The sequence below is a fragment of the Sesamum indicum genome, linkage group LG4 (assembly GCF_026168435.1).
Source record: "Sesamum indicum cultivar Baizhima isolate 11 linkage group LG4, ASM2616843v1, whole genome shotgun sequence".
Taxonomy (NCBI): Eukaryota; Viridiplantae; Streptophyta; class Magnoliopsida; order Lamiales; family Pedaliaceae; genus Sesamum; species Sesamum indicum.
In genome coordinates this window covers 3,805,652-3,830,935 of record NC_142660.1, presented here as the reverse complement: position 1 = coordinate 3,830,935, position 25,284 = coordinate 3,805,652, and the positions used below count along the sequence as shown (strand labels likewise).

Sequence of the window (25,284 nt, the reverse complement as noted above, 5' to 3'; positions counted from 1 at the left end):
AATTTGGGATATAATAAAACTTGAACGAATTAAATTGGAGTTCGTTATAATATTTAGGGGTAAATTATATTAATTAAGAAAATTAAGAAGGATGTAATAGTAATTATTAAATGAATTTAAAAAGAAAAGGGTGGGCAGTGGAATGTGCTGCCATCGCCTCTCCAATCATCAAACATGTATATAGTATGTTAATTGAAAGTCATTTATACTTTAACACACACATACTCACATTTACACACACACATTTCGGAAATAGAGGTACGGATTTGAGATTTTAATCCTTTATAATTTATATAATTATATTATTTAATTAGTTGGTTTATTAAATATTGATTATATTGAGTGATGTACTATTTAATAAGAGTATTTTATAATTTTGGCTATTTAAATTAGTGTCAAATTAAATATCACATTTGATATAAAAATAATTTAGTTGGTCAATTAAATTATTAGACTTGTTATATTTAATTATTACTATAGCTAATTTATACCATTCCATCGGAGTGATTAACCAAATATGTAATTCTATGTATTGTTGCTTAATTAAATTATATAGCAACGATAAATTGATAGAAAATTCATAGAAATATCTCGAAAAATTATATTTAGGAAATATTATGTTATTAAAGAGGGAAAATGAGGTTTCTATGGTAATATAATATACGGATGTTATTAAAAATAATAGTCATAAATATAAAAGGATTTTGATTAAATGAATTCTTATGAATTAGTTGATAAATTAAATATATGTTTGAGAAGCTTAGAAAGTGTAGTTATCTAAAATAAAATGGAATAGGGGTTTGGACTTTAATATAAATAGAATATTAAAAGATTGATGAAAAATGTACGAACATTATATAATATTTTATTTAGAGTTTATGATATTCTATATATATTAATTATACGTATAATATTCTATAATAGAATGTGACGACAAAGTAGAGGGTTGAGTAGTCCCTCGTGAAATCGAAGCATTTTGGGATTTAAGATAAGTATAGCTAATTGGATTTATAGATATAGCTATATGTGTAGTATTGTATATATTATATATATTGGTTTCTTAGATGTGATCATGAACTTGGCTTTATATTTATATACGTGGATTTCGTATATTGACTGTTTTTATATTTAGTTGTGATTATTTTCTAGATTAGATAATATCGGTGAAATTGTTACTATGTGTTATGTGATTGTAATGTAGGGACATGCGGGATATGATTATGTGATGATTGTATAATTGATTGTTGTATGAAATCAAATTGGGAGTTATTATTGAGGAAGTAACTATTATAAAGAATAGAATGATGATTGTAAATTGAAATAAAAGATGATGCTTACCTAGTTGGGAACACAGTCAATGATTTATGAAAATGTGATTGATGATGTAATATGAAAAATATATGAATTAAGCTAGGTACCATGACGTGTAGGGTAACGGTTTCGAGCAGCGGGGAATAACCTGTGTCGTTAGCTACACACTGGGGTGGTGTGGGGATACCATATTTGTTGTGATGTCCTGTGCTGATATTGCTACACATTGGAGTAATAGAGATGGGAATATCACATACAATCGGCATCCTATACTGTATATGATATGAGGATGACATGATGATGGCCAGCGAAACCATTGACTGATGTACTCTAACTAAAGTAAATGGGGCCCTTAGTTAATAAACAATACCGTCAAATGTTATGTTGTGGGTTTATTTATAGTTGTAGGTATGTATTACTGCTTACATATGATGTTGCTATATGATGAATGACTGTTAATCGACGTGACTGCATGTACGTGAATTGTTGTTGATGTATATATATAGACTGATTAGCTGTACTTATTGAGTAGACAGCTCATTCCTTGTCACGTACTCTTCAGGGAATAGGTCACACTGACTAGCCACAATGGACTTTGAGTTGTGCCATCGTTCTTATTAAGTGGGTCAGTCGTGACATCTGAAGCCAGAGTTTTTGGCTGTTTGATTGTTAAATATTCTGATCTTTTATCGGGGCTTATGTTTAAAATTGTGGTACTATTTTATATAAACTTTTGGTAGTATCTATTATCTTTTGTGATATATATATATTATATTGATAAATTAGTATTTATTTTTATGGGTTAAAAGGGAATTACTTATAGATTGAGTTCTAATTAAAGAAATGATGAAATAGTGATAATTAGATGTAGCGAGTAGGGGGTACTACATAGATCATCAAGCATTTAAGGTATGGGACAAGTGACAGGATTAGGCTGCTGTCCCATATTAGGAAAAACATCAGGCAGGCTGTGATTCCAGGTACAACGAACGCGCTGCAAGGCCGATAGTCGACGGTTAGGCCGTTTTTCACTATTTTTTGAAAATTTACTTTTCTAGAGTTTTTTTTCATTATTAAGTATGCTGATTTAATTTATTTTGGATAAAATTGAATTTTGATAAAAATTAATTGCATAATGAATTGGATTTATTATGTGCATTGGATGCACATATTTTTTATCATCCTTTAATTGCAAATTGCGAACTTGTATTTCCTTCGTATAGTTTATTTTGTGATATTCGATATCATGTATTGTAATATTACGTGGGATGTATATTATGAAATGTATGGATGGAGGATCACGAAGCCCACGACCTCTTGTATGTCTATGTTTATGGTTGGAATGCTATCTGCTCTCCCACTCTCGTTTTTAGCCTTGGAATAATAAGGTTTGCTATCTCCCTCATTTTGTACTCACCCCGACTTCTGATCAGGGTTTCTTTTTAAATATAACTAGAGTAGTATAGGAATTTTTTAGAGGTTTTTATTCTAAAGCAAGCCCATGGGGAAGAAGGTCCACAGAGGAGGAGGCCCTTCGAGAAGTTACAAAGCCCATCTACATATTGATGGGTAAATTACTTTTGTAATAGCATAGGGCCACCTTAGACTGACCACAGACTCATTGCGGGCTCAGTAGGTTGCATAGGTTGGGCTCATCATCATCCCATAGGAGTATGCTTAATTATTTTGCATGCGATGCATTTAATACTTTTTTTTTAAATGCATTTAAATATTTGATATTTGTGCATACAAATAATAAAGTGTTAGGGCCCAAAATGGACTTGGATTGAAATGGTTTGATCTGTCCAAAGGCTTTCATCCACAATAATGTGCTGAGGAAGTTGCCACTACCCAAGTGTTGTCTCACGAGTCGTGCCACATCTGGACTAGAGGCAAGCTGCACCATTATTGTGAACAAAGGAACAGGCTCACTGTTTCCTTATCTCAGGAGTTGTGGGGGACGATAGTTGAGGTGAGATTTTGGTTGATGAATGAGCCCAACACTAATTAAATGTTAAGCCCGTAATGGACTTGCATAGAAATGGCATTTCGATTTGTCCAGACCTTCCATCCATAAAAGTATCATGAGAATGCTACCGCTATCCAAATGTGGTCTCTAGACTCGTGACACATTTGGAATAGAAGGAAAGCTATATTATTGTTATGAACAAAGAATACACTCATTGTTTTCCTGTCGCACGAGTCGCGGGAGGCGACAATTGACGTGTGATTTGGTTGATCTATTGGGCTTAACACCGAGTTACATGATTCGGTTGGAGTCCTCGAGATCATATGAAGAAGTGAGGCAAAATATCTTGGGAATCTCATGAAATAAGAATGACATCAATTGCCTCCCACGAGGCCTTTTCAATGTGAATTGTAAAAGTGGGGCTCAAGAATTAATTAATTGGATTAATTAATTTTGGGCTTAACACCTCTAAAATTGATTGGATTATTTTGCTTTTGAAAAACACCAAATACCCAGGAATCTCAAACGGAACACCCCTTTGAACCATTTTAATTATTTTTTTATTTCACACTTTCGCCGTGTTCCCGGCCATACCGATTAGGATAATTAGGAGAACAAAACCTTTGGAAAATTAGGATAATTAGACTTGAATTGGAGAATAAAACTAGTTGAAAACTTAAATCCATCTGTTAGATCGAGGTAGTGTGTAATGAATGGGAGTTCTTGGTTCTAACCAGAATGGAATTCTCACTCAGTGGAGTTCTTCCTCAGAGTGCAACAATTGAATGGTGTCTTTGATAAGGGAGCGATCGAACCTTGTTGGACTTGGTTCTATTGATCTTTCACTGACGTGAGGAGTAGCTCCTTGAGGAATCAAGTGAAGAGACACCTCAGTCAAATGTAGCAAACATCATTTATAATCGGATTCTTCCACTAAATCACTATATTCTGGCCTCTTGAGGGATGACTAGAATACCTTAGTTACCTATAGGTATAGGTTTCTGAGTCTAACTAGTCAATTGGAGTATGATCCGAAGACATAAGGTGAAGCGATTTAGGACATCGGGTTGGATGAATGGCTTGGAGCCACGAGATTCAATATGGAGTACAAACTAGGTTTTAAACTTCCTGTATCTAGAATATTCGTGTAGACAAGGTCATGCAGGGTATGACTCAGATCGAGAATGAGTTAGAAGGTCAGTGGGAGCTTAGTTGTGTTTTAGGTGTGTCGTCTACTCATTTGGAATGATGTGAAGATGTTGGGAGACACTGAAGTACAAACATTATTCAAGGAATTCTCGATGAAGGAATTGGATTTCTTTCCTTATCATAGGGTTAAGCCATCCAAGAATCAGTCTTCGAGGACTAATGAGGAGCTTATAAAGATGTTTGACGTCCTTTATATCTTTTGCCATTGACAACATGGATATGTGGTCTGATGCACTAGGCCGAATGTTGTGTATGCTTTGAGCACAACGATGGATATAGGGAGTGTATCGATAAGGCACTGCATAGGAGTCAAGATTACTCTTCATTACCTGAATAAGGATTAAAGAAATGTTCTTGATGCAAGTAAATAGAGAGTTGATTCTGGAAGGTATGGCGACACTAGTTTCCAATTATATGTGAATGGTGGCTAGTCTCAATTTCAATTTACATTCAAACTTAATGGTGATGTGGTGGCTTGGAATGGTATCAAGCGGGATGCTACAATAGTTTTCACCATGGAAGTCAAATGTATAGTGACTTTAAAAGTTGCTCAGGAAGTTTTTTGAATGAAAATCCACATCTAATGGTTCAATGTGGAGCCTAGCACGGCCAAGCCAATAGTTACCTGGAGCATAACAGCTAGGCAATGGCACAAGGAAAAAGGCCAAGATCTCAACACAGATTCAAACAATATTTTTAGACGCCACCATCAGTTTGCAACGATCGTAGGAAGATGTGACGTGCGGTTGGATCACGTCATTTCGGCAGAAAATATGGTAGACCCATGAGATCGAGCAAGTATCGCAGATTGCTCACTCAGATAGGCCTGAGGGATATGGGCAATTGGCTTTAGGTCAAGTGGGAGATTAATTGTGACCAAAAAGCCAATTGTTAGCAGTTTTGGGAATAATGAATGTGATAAATGTAGTAAGCATTCATCTGTGGCACCATGTGTTTGTTGTGCTTACTATTTAAATTGAACGGTGTTTTAACGTCACAACAAATACCCAAAGACCAATTGAATAACCCATGTGGTTGGGTTGCGCATTGGATGGCACCTATGAAACCAACTTCTGAGGGTTGGTCTGAAAAGTTCCAAGTCGAGGACTTCGAGACTGGGCATCGAGAGTCCAATAGAGACTTGCACTAAGTATTGCATTCATTGGATGAATGTCGTGTTTCATCAGCAACAGACATGGGATGTTTATGCAATTTTAGTCGATTAGTTGACAATGTTGTTAACTGATGGAAGTATTGGAGGTTTGGTTAGTATAACTTGAATTCCCGCTCCGATAGTAGAGGATTAGTCCTTGGACTTAAGGAATCATAGCATTCGCATGCATATGATGGTTGTATCTTGGATTTGGCGAGAGATTATTGTGACATCGATGTGGTCATTATAAGCCTTTTCCAGTGTAGTCGGATTATAAATTGAGGACGGTGGTTTTCAACATAAAATCCGTCCCCTATCAGTATATGATGGATATATCTTCAATGCGCTCTGAGATGGTTTAAACTTTCTAAGTCTATGGTCCTAGCGATTGGTCAAATAGACAATGGTTTCCTTTGTCGATCAATAGAGTAAACGCATCTCAAGTACTCAGCATAGTTGCGTGGTCCAGGATGGGAACCGTTCCCCAATTCCATGTCCTAAACTAAGGCCGGGAGATGGTCGACGGAAAGACCATACTTGTATGGAACTCGAGAGCCTAAATGTTCACGCCAATATTCACTTTACTCTAGTGCCATGGACTGTTGGTAGACGGCATCCATAATGATGTGCATTTTTTATTAATGGTTAATTAAAAATAATTAATTAAATTAGATTTAATTAATTATTTGTATTGAACACAATGCCTAAGTCTAGTTGAGGGTGAACCTAAAGAGTCACACACAAATCATTATGTAATTGGTGGAATTAATTTGGAATTAATTCGAGAAGAAACAAATTAATTTAATTGAATTAAATTAAATCAAGAAGAATATAGAAATGATTGGATCATTTTATTTAATAATCCATTTGATGGATGGATTAATTAATTTTAGGCTTAAAACCTTCAAATTAATTGGATTAATTTATTTGGTTTGCCTTAGTTAATTGATTGGATCAATTAACTAGAGTTTGAGCTTAGATTTATTTAATTGGATTAAATGAATCTTCGAACATAGTTGGGCTAAAATTAATTTAATCAATTATTGTCCAATGGACTTTGGTTGGGCTCGATTTAATTTGATTATATCAAACCCGGTGCATACTTGAAGGCCAAGCCCATTTGAGGGTGGTTGGAGCAAGCAAAGAAAGAGTTGAAACTCCTCACCATGATGAACACTATGGAATGGATATTTCATCATTGTTAAAGGTTATATGCATGTGTGTGTATAAGTTGCCTTGGAAGGCAAACTTGGTAGTTATTTAATTTTTAATTCAATTATATGTAATATGCAAAACTACACACATGATGTATGACCAGCGCCTAAGCCACGAAATTTGCTCTTTTTTCACTCCAAAAATGTTCTCTTTTTTGTTCTATATTGAATTGGATTCAAGTTAGAACATAAAAAATTCCAAAAGCACTAAAAAATAGAGCTAGTCTGTAGTTGTTTCTCTTCTTGTTCTTTGTTCTGTCCCGCAGTAGAAAAAGAACTATATCTCTTCCTTAATGCGTTGTGGACAAATTAGAGGGTTTCTAATTTGGATCCTAAAGTGAACGGAATGGGAGAGCGTAAAGGGAACCAATGCACGTTGCTGCTCACCTATAGAAACAAAAAAAGATAAAGTTTCGTTTTTGTTTCTATACTTTTTGTTTCATCCTCTAGCCACTTGTCTAGCATGTTTATATATTGATTATTATGCTTTTGAGAAACACCGTCCGAAAATCTCAAAGGGAAAACCTCTTTGAACCGTTTTAATTATTTTTATTTCACGCTTCCGACGCATTCCACAACCATACCGATTCTTTCAGGTATATATATGTGTATTAGTTATTTGGATTAACTAATGAATGAATACAGAATACACAAAATAATTTCCTACATCCTAACTCCACCTCTCGGCCACCCCTATTGAATACACACTTGGTGTATATTTTTCTCCCTAATTTTCTTCTTGCAAAGACGGTTATGGGATCCCAATTTCGGTGTGGTGTGGGCGCAACTTTGGAGAGTTTCTACGTTGAAGTTTTGTGTGAACGAATCAAATGAAGGAGCTGTGAAATAAATCAAAGAGGTAAATTTTATTTATGATTTTTTAAACTCGTTTTTATTTAACCAATAGTCCCGTTAATTTTATTATTGTTGTTTACTGTTATTAATTACATCAAACGCTTGAGAACTCCAAGGGTACACCCCTTGGAACTATTATTTTATTATGTTTCCATTTCAATTTACGCATTTTTATCACCGCTTTCGATTGCGCGTTCTCAAGCTGATCCACTCGCATTTCGAGGTGCCTTTTAATTGTGTCAAAAACATGATTGTCACAAGCCTTGTCGAGTACAGTCGGAGTATTTAGTAATGACGGTGAGTTCCAAAAAGAGGATCCGTCCCCTGTCAGTATGTGACTAAGGTATCTCCTATGCACTTGGAGATGCATTCATGCTTTTTGAATCCATGGTACTGTCATTCATCGAATAGGAAAAGGAGGTTCCTATGTTGAGAAACTTTAGCGTAACACGATCTCAAGTATTAAGCATAGATGCCTAGTCAATGATGGAAACCAACACCTAATTCCATGCCCTAGACTAAAGCTGGGAGGTGGTAGACAGAAGGTCCTTACCGTATACTCGAAAGCCTAAATGTTCACACTGTAATTCACCTAGTATCTAGTGCCATGACCGTTGCTAGACGACCCCCATGGTGACGGGCTTTCTTGAATAAGGGTTAATTAAGAAATATTAATTAAATTAGATGTAATTAATAAATGTGTTAGACACTAACGAGAGTCTAGCTGAAATGTGAATCTAAAGAGTCACACAAAAATTATCGGAAATAAACAAGGAATTAATTTGAAATTAATTTCACAAGTAATTGGATTACTTACAAAGAGATATCCATTAAATGAAAAAAGGCCCCAAAATGGTATTAATTTGTATTGGGCTTGTCCTTATAATTTAATAAGTTGGATCTTATTAAATAATAAGAATAATTTGAGCTTATGAATTTAATTAGATTAATTATAAGTTGAGCTCAATTAAATTATATTTAAATAAAAATTCATTGGGCTTGTATTTTTAAGAAAAAAATCTGCCAAGCCTAATTGTTTTGATTCCATAAAAAATTTCATGTAAGGAAATAAATGGTTAGCTAATTGTAATTTTGAAAAGTACAATTGTAGCCATTTTGGGAATCTCTTTATTTGGAATAAAGAGAAAAATGCCTTATAGATAATAGGATGTATTTAGAAATACTTTTAATTATAAAACAAGGTGTATATATATATATATATAAATATAATTATTTGAAAAATAATTATGAACATTGTTACACAACAAAAAAAAAAAAAAAATCCCCTCTTCCACCAAGAGAATTCATCCGCCACTCTCTTTGTGCACTAAGATGCAATTTTCTTCTCTTCTAGCAAAGAGGACGTAAAGATCCCGACTTCGGTATGGTGTGAACGAATTAGAGGGCTGCTATGTTGGAGTCTCAAGTGAAGATCAAGCGATCGTGAAAAACGTAGGTATTGTTGTTCTCCCTCTTTATATTCGATTTTATAGTTTTGCATCAGCCCCATGTTCGTTTATTTTATATTACATTGAACGCTTGGGAACTTAAAGGGTACACCTCTTGAATTCGTTATTTCTATGCGTTTAAATTTTTGTTATTATGCGTTTTTATTTTACTGCTTCTGCTTGCGCGTTTTCTCGCCATACCATGCGATCCTTCACATTGGACATCACTCCTATTCATAATTCCTATTATTTTTGTTGATTAATATAATAATATTAAATTTAATTGAAAAAAATCAAGATTCAAACACAAAATTAACTCTATAACTAATATTACTTTTTGAACTTTTTCATCAAAAAGATTAATAAATATCTTTGAATATAAATAATATTATTTATTTTTTAAATAATTCATTCAAAATTAACTCTAAAATTTTCCTATCAATTTTTAATTACACAATTTTTTATTTCCCCCTCTTTCTTTCCCTCTCCCTTCATTTTCACCGCTTTTCTCTTCCAACTCTCTTCTTTTTTCTTTCTTCCCCTTTGCTACTCATCGCCGCCTGGGCCACCGTCCTTCCTCTTCTCTTTTTCTCTTTTCTTTCTATTCTCATCTTTTCAGTTTGTTTCTTCCACAGCCGTTGACCCGCCACTGTCGTCGACCATTCGCTGCCTCAGCCGGCTTCCTTCCTCTTCTCTTCTCTTTTGCTTTTTTCTTTCTCTTCTCCTCTTCTTCTCTTCTCTCTTTCTTTCCGTCGTCGCCGTCTCTCTGCCGCCTGAGGTATTTATTTTATAGTTTTTTTGTAATTTTCTTTATTTTTACAGCTTTTAAAAATTTATTATGAACTTTTAGAAATTTGACACATTTTAGGTTTTTACAGTTAATATATACTGATTTAATTAACCTTTTACAAATTTTATATTTCATTACAGTTTTTTTTTTCTGACTCCATCATCGTCCAGGTACTTATTTTATTTTTACAAATCTTTATAGATTGTGAGTTGTTAGGTATATTGATTTGGTGGTATATTGAGTTGTTTGGTAAATCGATTTGTTGGTATATTGTTTTTTGTTATATTAAGTTGTTTGTATATTATGAGTTGTTTGTTATATTGATTTTTTGGTATATTGAGTTGTTTGGTATTTTTGTTTTTTAAAAAACCACCCGAAGGTGGGGTGAGCTTTTTTTAATCCCCTTCCCTTCTATATTAAATCAGATAACGCTCCAAATTTACAACGGGGAGAACTAACTCCCTAGAAATGCCTAGAAAGCCATAAATAAGGACTACTACTCGTTACAAACAAGAATTGTCAAAATGTGAACAAACAGTACTACTCCCTTCCAATGGTAGATCAAGAAAGCGTAACTAAGAGTACTACCCCTTACAAAAACTATTGTTTAGCCAGAGACAAAAATTAGTGACCTAAGCACGAAGATTAAGCTTCAAAGTGCCAAAAGAAATTAACCGCCAAAAAAGAGGGTACCTCTAACAGGCAAGTTCCAATTACAACTATAGAGGTGTAAATAAATGACACCGTGGCAAGCAGCAGGAGGGAGAGCAACTACTTTACGATTGTAAGCAAATGACCCAAAGAATGGACTAGTGAGAATCAGTGAATCAAATGCTTCCATGAAACAGCAGAAGGACATGGTTTCATAGTACTTTTAGTTTTCGCTAGCAGGTAACTGAAACTGGAAGTACTATGAAAACCAAAAACATGGGCAATTAAGATTATCAAGTTTAACAATCCTTGTAATCTTACTATGGAGTTGGTCCTTAGTGATGATGGAGTCCATATATTCCTAAAGATGGGAGTGATAATTCTATGATCTCTGATTTCCTCCCAGACTGAATGGACTTTGGGTAAATGTAATTTTCATTAATAAGTAAAAGGTATAGTACAACAATGTTCTTTTTCAGGCGGTACCCTCGTCAGGCCAAGGTATGTGCCACAGTCGATATAATGCATATGTATTAATCGAACTAGCTGACTCAACGCTAAGAATACGTTGTCTAACATCATTTATAATTAAGTAGCTACAATACTAGGCTGCTTCTCCTCATGCTGAAATCGTCTCAGATTTCGCTCCCTCCATATGTGGTACACAATTGCACCAAGTAAGGCACGGTATGTAATATTGATGATGTGCTTCCCTCGCTACTTCCTTGCTGCCCACTCAATATCTCTTGCCCAATCCCTATTAGGCCACTGAAATCGAATAATACGCCAAACATAGTTAAGGCATCGTCTACTTAATCTGCACTGGAAGAAGAGGTGGTCATGTGACTCTACCATATCATCGTTACAAAACACGTAGTTTCCAAGAAGAGTACTACCCCTTACAAAAAATGTGGTTAAGCCAAAAACAAAAGTTAGTGACCTAAGCTCGAAGACAAAGCTTCAAAGTGCTAAAAGAAATTAACCATGTCACTAAATGAGCATTAGTCAGAGCCCCTTGCAACAAGAGATCAACTGAAACAAGCAAAAAAATAGGGTACCTCTAACAGACAAGTTCCAATTACAGCTAATGAAAAGAGGTGCAAATAAATGACACTGTGGCAAGCAGTGGGAGGGAGAGCAACTCCTTTACGATTGTAATCAAATGACCCAAAGAATAGACTAGTGTGAATCAGTTTGCAAGAGTGAATCACATGCTTCCACAAAACAGCAGAAGGACATGGTTTCATAGTACTTTTAGTTTCAACTAGCAAGTAACTGAAACTAGAAGTACTATGAAAACCAAAAATATCGAGTTTAACAATCCTTGTAATCTTACTATGGAGTTGGTCCTTAGTGATGATGGAGTCCATATATTCCTAACGATGGGAGTGGTAATTCTATGATCTCTGATTTCCTCCCAGACCGGTGAAGTTGTGAGTCTACCCTCTTTATTTGATTTCCAAAAGGGTTGTTGCTGCTGGCCATGTACAATAAGAGCTGCAGCAATGAGGTTGGTGCTGTCATGTGGAACAGTTTTGTTCAGTTCATTCAAATTCCACCTTCCATCTTCCCAGAGCCAGTTGACAGGAATATTTATGGAGTCTTCATGATTACATGGATCATGAAGTGAGCCTTCTTGCTTCCAACAGTCATGCCAAAAAGAGACTTCTCTAGTACCCTAGCTCAAGAAAATGTGGCTTTGAGCAGCCTGTTGGACTTTACAAAGCCTTCTGCAAGTAGGTGAGTCGCTCCTTGAAACTTTGGTGCAGAAGGGGCATTGTTCTTTCAATACTTGTTTAGTGTGTCGAGGGCCAAAAGTGAGTTAGTCAATCTGAGTCTCCACCAAAGTTTGGCTAGAATGCCTCAACAACGTCTCTCAAGTTTTTGACGTCAAGGTTTCCCTTAGCAGTAGGGTACCAAGTATTAATCCATTTGGTCTAGTAAATTTTTTTCTGAGAAGCGGTAGTGCCCCAGAAGTATGTAGTGAAGAGTTCGACTCTCAATTTCAAGCCTTTAAATAAACTAATTAAACTTAGTTAACACTCAATTTAAATCTTTAAATAAACCAATTTAACTCTTAACTTTAAACGTTCAAGTAAACTAATTTAACTTAGTAAAGTCTCAATTTAATACTTTGAATAAACTACTTTGACTTAGTTAACTTTCAATTTAAAACTTTTAAGTAAACTAATTTAACTAAGTTAACTTCCAATTTAAAATCTTCAAGTAAAACTTGAAGTTCATGTAGATACGGTACCAGTGGGTAAAGGTCATAGGAATTACATCATCATCCACCCCACTGCTTGTTCCACCTTTACCTGTAGCTTGAGAGACGCCATCCTCATCTGCATTTGTAGCTCTATTATCATCACCTGCATATATCCTCAACACCACCACCACCACCACCACCTATGTATCAGTGCCTAAAGTTCCCTCTAATGATGACCTTTCTGTAACAATTCCATTGAATGTCATGTAAGATAATTTATATTATTGAATTGTTAATAAAATATGTATAAATATTATATCATATTTGTTACTAATTATTTACTTGTTATTTTGTAGGGATTTAGAGGAAGATACTAGCGAATCAGAAGATACTTTCGGAGATAATAATTCGTCATCCCATTCCAATAGTCACCTTCAGAAGATTGTGAAAATGAATTTGATCCCCTTTTGTAATTATGAATACTTTAAAATATATCACATTTATTTTGTGGATTGTATTGAATTATTTTTATTTTGTCGGTTGTATTGAGTTATGTTTATTATATTTATTTTTGCTTAAATATTTTATTATATTTGAATTTATAGATTATTAGAGTCAAATGAAATATAATGTTCTTATTCAATATTAAACTTAAAAATTTTGAACAAAATTACAATTGATTAGCAAATGTCGCTGCAAAGAAAAAAGATTTGCAACGGATTTTAAAAAAATATTTTGTTACAAAATTTGCACGGAATATTGATGCAAAAAATGTATTTCAATATTGCAACGACTTCCGTTCTAGTGTCATTTGGAAATAAAAATTATTTTGCAACGACTCATATTAAAATATTTGCAATGGACTATTGATGGGAAAATGCATTGCAATATTACAACAACTTTTCTCTTGCAAACGAATTGGTTATCAATATTACCACTGATATACCGTTGGAAAATATGAAAAGTCAAACTTTAAAAAAACGTTTTGCAATGGAAATATACAATGAATAAAAAATCATTGTAAAAATTTTTCAACTGCTGAAAAATTCATTTCTATATAGCAGCGTACTATAGCAACGGACAATATTCCATTGCAAAAGTCCATGATAAATCTATTTTGCCACGAATTTTTTATGAAATTCGTTTGCTATAGGTTTACTTTTTTTTGTATTGTACATATATATATATATATATATATATATTTATTTATTGTTTTCTTTGTTTTCGTGTAGTGTTAAAATTTATTTATTGTAATTTTTCTGTGTAAATGTGTTTGTGAGGAGGAAACTAATTTATATCAGTTTAAAAAACTTTTTGATAAATTTATTATGTCAGACTAGATATAAAAAATAAAGAACGGTGCATATTCTTTTTTTTTACAAGGAGTATCTTAGTCATTGTTTCTAAAAAATAGGCTTAAATTGATCAGGGGGCAGTGTGATTATTTATTAAAAATATAGGGATGATTTTTTATATTAAAAATTTTATAAGGAAATTTTTGATTTTTTGATATGTCAAGGGGGTCAAAAATGAAACCTAATAAGTAAGTGAAATTTCTCCAATCTTGACATGAAAAACTCCATCTCCTAGTATTCATTGTCCTAAATCTCGCAAATAGTCCTCATATATTTAATTTAAATTCGACTCCCCCAAAAAAAAAAAGAATTAACAAAGTTATATTACTTATCATAACTGAAAAGAAAGAATGGAAAAAATATAGTACAAAGTTATTGTAAGAAAGTATCGGTAACAATGAAGATTCTAACAGAGGCAAGACTAATAATCTTATACTGTCAGTTAAAAAGCAAAAGAAACTCCTTTGAGGTGCGCAATCTCAGGCTTGAATCACCACGGGCCGTGCCCTTACCCACTCTAACGTGAGTTCCTTGTGATAGTGCAACCCATTTGATGCTCCTCATAATTTTTATAGTTTTGGCATCTGATCCCGATCGCTCAGCTATCTCGCGTTCTCGAAATGATTTCCGAACCTGAGAAAAGAACAAATCATTAGGCTTGGGAGGTTTCCAACTAAAATCCTCCAATATTTAAGTCAGTAAAACGGTTTGAGATAGAATCTCAATGTATTTAATGTAGATTTTAGTGTAATAAATGTCTTACCATAAATGAACTATACATGATCCATTTATAATGTTTGAATAGATCCCTTTGCCTATCTGAAGGGGTTCACTTGCATTGTGCCACGTATTATGATCTTACTTTGTAGGATATGAAGCAAATCAACGGCCCTCAGCAAAATGTATACTTACTTCTGGTACTTGTATTTCTTCTTCATACGATGGAGCTGGCAAGTTGGCAAGAATTAGTGTCATACTACTTCTGTACACCCCCGTTCAGTGGGACGTTGATGAGTCCTAACTTGGAGATGAAAGACATAAATTGAGGTCATGGTAAAGCTTTGGTTAAACCATAAGCAGGTTGATGTTTGGTTGGAATGTGTTTAGGGGCAGGGAATCCTTCTTTGTACTTATCTCATACTAAATGATAATCTATTTCAAGATATTTTGTTCTCTCAGGTAGACAAAACTAGCTACAATGTAAAGGGCTACTTGGTTGTCGCAAAAGAATGGAATTGGAGTAGTACTGTAATTTGTAAGTCTGCAAGAAGGTTGTATATCCATATAAGCTCACAAGCAGTTCATCCCATACTTCGATATTCGGTGGTCCGTTTCTTCGTATTCCATGATATCAAACTTTCTCCAAGGAACAAACAATAACCTCTCAAGGACCTTCTAGTGTCCTTGCATGTAGCCCAATCTGCATCACAAAATGCAATGATATTGAAATCTGCTTCTGAAGGAAAATAAAATCCTCTGTTCATAGTACCTTTAAGATATCTCAGAAGATAAAGTGTTGTGTTCCAATGTGCCTTGCAAGGGTGTTGTATGAACTGGCTAAGTTGTTGAGTGCTATAGCAAATATCAAGCCTAGTGAACCCTAAGTACAATAGTCTGTCCAAAAGCCTTCTATAGGATTTAGGATTTGACATTTGTTCTTGTTCAAAAACAGTGAGTTTAAAACCTATTGGCAGAGGGATTGAAGTGGCTTTAGCCTGCACAAGTCCTGAATTTGTTACAATTTCTCTTATATATTTTGTTTGAGTGATTGTAATTCCTTGATTAGACCTCTGCAATTTCCAGACCAAGGAAGAACCTTGCTGGTCCAAGGTCTTTAATAGTGCAAAACCTGTCTAGGTATTGCTTACTTTCTGTAAGTACTGGCTTTAATGGACCTCCAATTAAGACATCATTCACATGTACCAGTAAACAAAAAATATCCTACAGTTGTTAGTTTAGTAAATAAACAATGATCATGTTTTGATTGAATGAAGCCAATTTTTTCCAATTTTGTTGTAAATTCTAAGTTTCATTCTCTTGAGGCTTGTTTAAGCCATAAAGAGATCTTTTTAGTTTGTAAACATGCCCTTCAGGGACACTATATCCTTCAGGTGGCTTCATATATATTTCTTCATCTAAGATTCCATGCGAGAGGTGACCCAGGTTAGTAATTAACTATCAAGGCATTAATAAGATATTAGGGTTTGATGGTTATTACATTCCTAGTAGAGAACACTTAATAGATTACATTAAAGGAGCAAAAGTGTTTCTAAATTTGATTGCAAATCTGATTTTTATCAGATTAAGATTCCCGGCATTCGGTGTACAATAAAAAATAAGAAGGCCAATCACAAGAAAACAAGATAAGAGGAATAACAAATTTAAATGGAAGTTTTACCCTTGTCGTTTTCCTTCACGGCTACAAGCGTTGATTCCTCTTCATTTTTTAGCTCCGTTCAGGGTGAGATCTCAATCTAGAGATCCTCCAAAGAATGATACACCACCACTAAAGGATGTTGGATCATTTGTTCCTCTTTCGATCTCTAAGATCTTGAGAGGGTTTTTAGAGAGAAAAGAGAGTGAAATTTTGTGGAATGGTGTGAGCAGTAGTTGCTGGTCGGCTATGAGGTTATAGGAGGCTTTATATGTGACCTAATCACAAGATACCAAGGAGTTTTGACATATCAAGAATCCAACAACCATCCACCATCCTTAAAGCCACCTTATAGCGGATTTTGGTGCACCGCAGGGCATCAGTTCGGCCGCACCACACTCAAGGAGGTGTTTTGGCTCCTCCTTAACCTAGCCATGTTCTAAACAGGGCCTTGGACTTGTATTTTAATGGACTGGGCTCGAGTAATTAAAATTAAATCAAGTCCAAATCTAGTGGACTTTAAATCAAACCTAGTTTAATTTATAAGCCCAATATTAAAATATCCTTTAATCTCACCATGGTTTCTTACTAGAAATCTAGGGCTATTGTAGGTAGAGATTCCGGGCTCGATGAGTCCAAGACTGATATGCTCTTTGATAATCATCTGCATATCTTTAATGTCTTCCATGCTCATCTGGACAGGTTTATATCGAACGTACTCTATACTTGCATTCCTCCTTTAGCTTTAGAGTAGCTTCGATCTTGTTCCTTTCCCACCATGCCAGAGGGTTTTCACTGAAGTTCCTCTGGATGAGCCTTTTGACATTCTCAAGAGAAAGTCTGTTGTCCTCGCTAATATCTAGAGATTTCATTTCCAGTAGTGTTACCTTAAGGTTCATAATTTCCTCCTCGGATTCCTTAGAAGCTATCATTGTCTATGAGTCCCTGTTGCCTGAAAGACAAAAGGATCTTACCAAATTTTCTCTTATCCTACATTTTTGGATGAGTTAATCTGGCATCAAAATCACCACGTTTGCTGTTTTGATTCACTTAACTCCCTTGATGATGCAGATGATACCAATCGGGGTCCTAAGATAAGCAGCCCCGCCACGGGTGATCCATGTTGAACGCTACTATATGGAACGTGCGTGGCCTGAACAAAAGGGACCATCAGCTGGCACTAAAAGACGTAGCAACTGAGGTCAAGTTATAATTTATTGGCCTTCTTGAAATGCATGTACGAAATACTAATATTGATCCTATATAATCTTTCTTACTGCCTCAATAGAAGTGGTTTGTTGATCCTGTGTCTGTTGGGAATCGTATATGGATTGCATGGGACGTTACTATTCTTGATGTTAATGTGATAGAGTTGCGTGATCAATTTGTACAGTGTCTTGTAAGTGTTAGAGCACTCCATACGAATGTGATTATTACTGTTGTGTATGGTAACAATGAAATTGCTGAGCGGCGTGAGTTGTGGCGATCACTGGGGGTGCTTGCGGGTCAGTGTGTGGATGACCCGTGGATAGTAGGAGAAGATTTTAATGCTGTTCGTGACCTCAGTGAGGTGTGTGGTAATTTTGGTGGTATCAGATTGGCGATGGATGAATTTAATGCATGTGTATAGGATACGGGATTGCTACAAATTCCCATGCAGGGTGAATGGTACACATGGCATAACCGGATTTCGAATTCGCCAAGTTTTTCGAAGCGTTTAGATCAGATGCTCATAAATAACATAGGGCTTGAGCGTTTCCCTAACTCATACTATTCAAACCTCACCCCACGCACCTCGAATCATTCACCACTAGTGCTATATGGGGATCGACAACAACAACTGGGAGGTATGTTCAGATCTGATAATTACCTTACTCTTTCACCAGATTTTATTCCCAGTGTGCAGAATGTCTGGAAACACGACATTATTGGAGTGCCTATGTACGCGATTACGCAGAAACTAAAAGTTTTAGAGCCAGTATTCCGACAACAACGGCGCAATAAAGGAGATCTTTCGGAGAATGTACGTCTGGCTAAAGGATTCCTTGAGGAAGCATAGATCTTGGTTAGCTCTGATACACAGAATAACCTCTTTCTACACCTGGAACACCTTTGTCGTTTGGTTATGCCAAGGCGGCAAAAATGGAACAAATCATGTTACAGCAGCAAGCTAAGATGCAATGGATGAAGGATGGGGATCAATGCTCACGAGTCTACTTTTGCAAGATAGCTCAGCGACATGCCACTTGGAGAATCTTGCAAATAAATAATGAACATGGGACCACCTACCCAGAGCCAGGAGCGGATATTCATGAGTTTGTCTCCTTCTATCAGGCTGTGTTAGGCAGAGAAAGACGGAGGCAGGTGATAGATATCCGGTATCTAAGGCCATGGGCTGGACATGTCCCCAATGAGGAGGAAGGGCTTCAGCTCCTTACACCCATCATTGTAGTTGACGTCAAACAGACAGTGTTTGACATTGCTGAAGATAAAGTAACTGGACCTGATGGTTTCTCATTGGTTTTTCATAAAGCTGCCTGGCCAATTGTGGGTCCGGAGGTTATGAAGGCAACTTGGAGTTCTTTACCACGGGAAAACATTGAAGTAAATCAACACCACACTTCTGGCACTTATCCCTAAGGTACATGCCCCTATGATGGTTACAGATTTTTGCCCTATTTCGTGTTGTAATGTTTTATATAAGATTATTGCCAAACTTATTGTGCGAAAGCTGAGTATGGTGCTGGATATAAGTTGATAAGCCCTTGTTAGGCTGCCTTTATTCCTGGTCGTAGTATTGGAGACAATATACAGTTAACTATTTACAGGTTACAAGCAGGCGCGCCTACCTCCTAGATGTGCACTGAAAGTGGATATCCGAAAAGCTTATGACAGGGTAGAATGGGATTTTCTACTTGCAGTGTTACACTTGTTTGGATTCCTAACTACGTTCATTAGGTGGATAGACGAGTGTGTCACGACACCCTCGTTTTCTGTCGGGCTGAATGGGAAACCTCAGGGTTTCTTTCGGGATCGAGAGGTTTACAGTAGGGGGACCCTTTATCACGATATATGTTTATTCTCGTAATGGAGGTTCTGCATTTGATTCTTTTGCAGATGATTGATCAGGATATGCATTTTTCCTTTCATTGGAAATGTTAGCCTTCTCGATTATTTTAGCCTGGATTTGCAGATGAACTGTTGCTACTCTGCAAAGCTGATATGGACTCTATAGGGGTTTTTAAGCAAGGGTTCGAGCTATTCGTCTCCTGGTCAGATAAGAGCCATCTTATCATCTCTCGATCTGCACAAGGGATACGGGAGCAGTTGTTACTGATGCTCGGCTTCCAGGAAGGGCACCTTCTGATGAGGTACTTGGGAGTTTCTCTACTTTTCTCTAGAATATCGTTCACAAACTGCTAGCCTTTATTATTAAAAATTGATCAACGCATTAAAGGTTGGGAATGAATGAGATTATCATATGTTGGGAGGGTACAGATTATTAAATTTGTTCTTATGGCGTTAAGTATATATTGGGCTTTTGCATTCATCCTACCTAAAGGTGTTATAAGGGAGATTGAGAAGCGTTTGAGAGCTTTTGTGTGGAAGGGCACAACGACCAGTGGATATGCCAAAGTAGCATGGAGGGATGTCTGTAGACCGGCATTGGAGGGGGTCAGGGCCTAAGGGACATCGCTACTTTAAACCGTGCGTTGATGAGCAAAAAGCTGTGTGATGTTATTCAATGTGATAGAACATCAATTTGGGAAGAATGGTTATATAACGGGCGGCTACGTGATAAATCTGTATGGACGGTCACTGACAATGGGGATTCGTTGGGCTTGGGACAGCAGACAAGCTCAGTGGTGTTATTATGGAGGGGCAATGGCATTGGCCTCTCATTACGGACATTGAGTGCTTGGAGATTTTGCATGCATTGCTAATAATTCATGGCGAGACGGATCACATTATTTGGCGACTCGAGATGGGACGACCCACAGTTGTATCTCCTTACAGGCTATTACACCCACCGGGACCCAAGGTAGGTTGGTCTTCACGAGTCTCGGGTTTCCTGAAGATCCTGACGCATAATTTCATCCTATGGCTTGCAATTTTGGGAAAACTATATACAGCTGATGAACCATGGCTATCATACCTAGGCGCCTGTATATTATGTGATGAGGGTGCAATAGAGACAAATACTCATCTATTCTTTCGATGTTGTGCCAGAAGATGCCTAACAGCGATTCGGCTGCTTGTTCGATTTGAATGGCCTAATAGAGAGTGGCCACGAGATGTTGAGTGGGCTGCAAGGAAATGGAGAGGAAAACATATCATTAACTTGGCTTATCGTGCACTCCTTGTTGCTTGCATTTACCATATTTGGAGGGAACGAAATTTGAGATGCTTTGAGCATACGGAGCGACCACCAAGCATCATAGCCACCATCATTGTGGAAGTTATTAGACAAAGGATTATCAGTGTTAATTTATCTCGTTCTGTTAGTTCATGTGCGTTATATAGATTATGGCGTATCCCTTGGCCTGTTGAGGGAGAAACCACCAGTTGAGCACTATTGTACTGTACGATCTTGTTTTATTAATAAAACTTACATTTACCAAAAAACAAAAATAGATAAATTCCTACATAGATCTAAAAGATTATATATTTGGTCTAAACCTTTTACAAGAACACGTGTTTTGATATTTTTTCTCAATTAGGTGGAATAATTAAGGTTTAAGTTATTTCTATTAATAATAGTTTAACAAATATATAAAGCATTAAGTTCTTTCCCACTCACATATTCAGATTTTCTAAATATATAAAGCATTAGTATATTCACATTAAACTAACGACTACATAGAGTGTACTTATCCTTAGTTTTTGCTACATTAAAGGAAAAATAATGAAAGCAGTGAAAGCAAAAATTAAATTGAATTTAAATCCAATTAAGAGAGTGTACTTCTTGATTTTTCGGGCATTCCATACTTAAAAACACAAATAATAAATAAAAATATGCATAAATGATTTTTGTGGCTTAAGGCAGAAAGAAAAAACTAATAAAAATCTAACCAAGAAATTATACCATTTTGATTTTGTCCGAATCTGCTTTGCTCATTGTTCCTTCTCCGGATCTGCGTTCACGCAAAGATCAACTTAGACCTCCTCTTCCTTCATCGACATCACACGTCGGAAGCATAATTTTCAATACCACTGTTAGATGACTTGAGATCTGGCAGTAGAACCTTTTCTTATTGAATAAAATGGATTCGGTTCTCACTCTCAAATTAGTGAATCGAATTTAATTAACTTTTTCTTGAAACTTGTTCAAGAAGAACTTGATGGAGAAGGGAAGAGAGAGTAGTGGATGGATTGTGAGAGATGTAGAGTAGAGAGAAAAAGCTAATTTTTCAAAACACTGAGATGAGAGATGTTAGGAAAAATAATACACTTGGTGTGTTATACGTCATCATGGCCGAGTGGGGTCTGTAGAGGAGGAGTCTATGGTTTCAAGGCCCAATAGGAATCGAATAAATTTATTTAATTCAAATAAATAAACTAAAGTTCGAGTCCAATATTTAATTAATATAATTAACTACTTGAATTAAGCTCAATTAAATTAATCAAACAAATTAAATTGTGCTAAGCCCCAACTTTTTTTTAGGGAAAAAGCGGTTGGAATATGTATTGCGAGCAAAGACAAAGTTAGTACTAGGCAACATGACAAGCACTAAAACCAGAAAAAGGAAGTGAATAATGTTAACAATCCAAGCTGCTAAGCCCAAATTTAATTAATTCAATTAATTAATTCTGACAACACTTCTCAAGACATATAATAACCAAATTAAAGACACAGTCATCTTTTATCAAGCCCAAGATACAACCACTACATGCATGTGATTGTTATGGTTCCTCAAGTCTAAGTACCAAATCCAATACTGTCGAGGTCGAGGGATGCAAGTCATATGTACCGACCAAGCCTAATGGAGCCAGTTCGGTTGAATTGATAACCGTTGTCAACTATCCACTGAACTTGCATAAACGTTCTACATTTGTTGTCGATGAAATGCAACACAAACCTAATGGATGCATCACTTAGTACAAGTCTTGATAGAGTCCTCGATGTCTGTATCAAGATCCTCAACTTGAAATATTTTAAACCCAACTCTCAAAAGTTGGTTTCATAACTGTCAATCAATGTGCAACCCAACTACATGGATTGTAAGATTGACTTGTGGATTTTGTTGCAATTTTAAAGCAATAAATCATAATAATATAAACAATAAACACATTTCAAATGAATTCTTACTATATTAATTTAATCCAATATTAAATTAAAAAAAAATTACTAAATAAATTACGAAAACACCAATCTAATTAATTATCCAGTTACCAATTCTAACAAAAACTACATCAAGAAATTTATTTTCATACAATCCAAGATAAATAAAGTCCTAAAAAGCAACACATTCAATATTGAAAGTCGAAAATGGACATGATACACTATTACAATGATACGCTTTACAATAAGCTTTATTGTAATTTTAGTCATATAATTATAGATATTTGGCATATTTGTAAGATTTATAAATTGCGATTTGATTCATTAATTTTGTAAATTCTATGATTTGAGGATACATTTTGCCAAAAATTTGAAAATTAGTTGAAAACTACATGTGCAAGTCGCGAATATATCCTTAAATTTACATCAAAACACAAATTGCACGTGCTAATTTTCGTCAAATTTAGAAATTTCGAGAAAAAAATGTGTTATAAAATCGCAAAACTTTTACGAAGATAATACATCAAATTATAAGTTTCATTTTTTTTAAGGTCCAAAACGCCAATTACCTCTAATTATAGGACAAAAATTTTCAATAGAGCCTTTATAATATGTAATTCAAAATGATGCCATTAATCAAACTTATTATCTTAAGAAAATACGATTTTAATCTAGAATTATTTCTTTTAAAGAAGTTTATGTGTCATTTCAGACATAAAAAGTAGAAAATTACAGGATCAAAATTATATTTAAACTTTGGAAAACAGTATTTACACAATAGAGAAGTCACAAAATAAAAAAAACTAATGAATCATGCACTGGTTTAGCGAAGTTAATCATTAGAGGGTTCCCGTGAAGAACGTGGTCTTGCACACCCTACCTCGCCAGGTTCGTGCCCTCGATTTCTTTAAAGTGAACAAACGCGTAGTGATGCAAGGGGAGTGAGTTAACACTGATCACTTCTCCATGAGCGGCAAATAGAGATTTTAACTCAAAGTCTGTCACTTTTGGTGACAAATTGCCGATCACAACTTGTTGGATGGATGAATCTCCTGTTGCAAATCTTTGACGGTCGGATCGTGGTTTTGTGTAGCTTTAGCCGCTGATTTTACATGTGATGCCATTAAACGGGTCAAATACACAGAACAACAATAATAATGAACCGACGGAGGTTCCCATGTGAATAAAGAGATTTGTGTGCAATGGGGATGTGGTGCAATGAGGTTTTGTAAGTGTATGAGCGGGGTTGTTACTAAAATATTTTGTTGGATTTGTCTGAATTTAATGAAATTTACTGGCTCTTGGTTGTATAGTGCATTATTTGGAAATATGATAACTTTTATCCTAAATTAAATTAAAATTCTAAATTGGTTCTATTACTTAATAATATTTATTAGACTTGTCTTCTATAAACACTAAGAAATATTAGTATGGCATTACATTATAGGGTTTAATGCAATTTCCGTCCTATGGTATTGTACCTGAGTAAATTACCCCTCTATGATAAAAAATCAAATTACCTCCCTATATTTTTCTAAAAATAAAGCAATTTATATCTGTGTCTAAAGAGGTAAATTATTCCATTTTAAAAAATATAAGGAGATACTTTGCTTTTTCTTTTTACAAGAAATAATTTATTCATTTGCTATAATAATTACAGGAGGTTGCTTTCATTTTTTTCTCATTATTATAAACTTTCTTGTACTTTTAATCTTATGTTGTTGATTTTTGAAGCAATTTTATCTTGAAATCTCTATAGACACTAAAGTTAATGCTATCATTTTTGCATATTAGTGTTCAATTTTTTCTTATCATTATATTTTATAAAATCAAACTTTGAAATTTTAAAATTATTTATTAATTGCATGCTATTGATATGATAAAGTTTATATCCATACTTTATGATTGTTTATGATAATTTTAATACTCTTTTTACTATTATTATTACTCTTCTTTTTATATATTGCAAGAGCCGATCAATTCTATGCGATTTACTACTTAGAACTTTTATTATTTTATTAATTTTATGCAACTTGCCGTTGAAAAATCCTCCTAAAATCTCTTATTATAGCTAAAATCATGTCAAGTTTTGAATTCCTGACTAAGTTCTAAACTTTTGGTCAACGATGTCTTAGCCTATCACTCATAGGTGAGCTAGGTTTCATGAATAAGTGTAAGATGATGGGTTCGAATCCCACCAAACAAGTGAGTATTTGACTCACTTTATGTGTTTATTATAATTTATTTTATTATTCTTTGTTATATTAATATATGAATCGAATATCGATATATTGTCAAACTAACCAATTTATTAAAATATTGATGTTATTATGTGATTACCATATATATATATATAATAGATTCCTCCCAAAAATTTTCAAAAATATGAATTAATTTCCCATCAATTTTTGCATTGTTTGACAATTTTTAAATTTCACTAATTGATGGATGGGTTCTTCCTTA

General features: G+C 35.0%; 1 long non-coding RNA gene across 1 annotated transcript; it reads left to right on the top strand.

Moving 5' to 3' along the window:
* The first annotated feature begins 9,650 nt into the window (after positions 1 to 9,650).
* On the top strand, positions 9,651 to 13,371 carry LOC148788268 (uncharacterized). The gene is made up of 2 exons (XR_016065114.1): positions 9,651 to 9,937; positions 13,166 to 13,371. It is a non-coding gene; the product is annotated as an uncharacterized LOC148788268 (long non-coding RNA).
* The last annotated feature ends 11,913 nt before the right edge of the window (positions 13,372 to 25,284 follow it).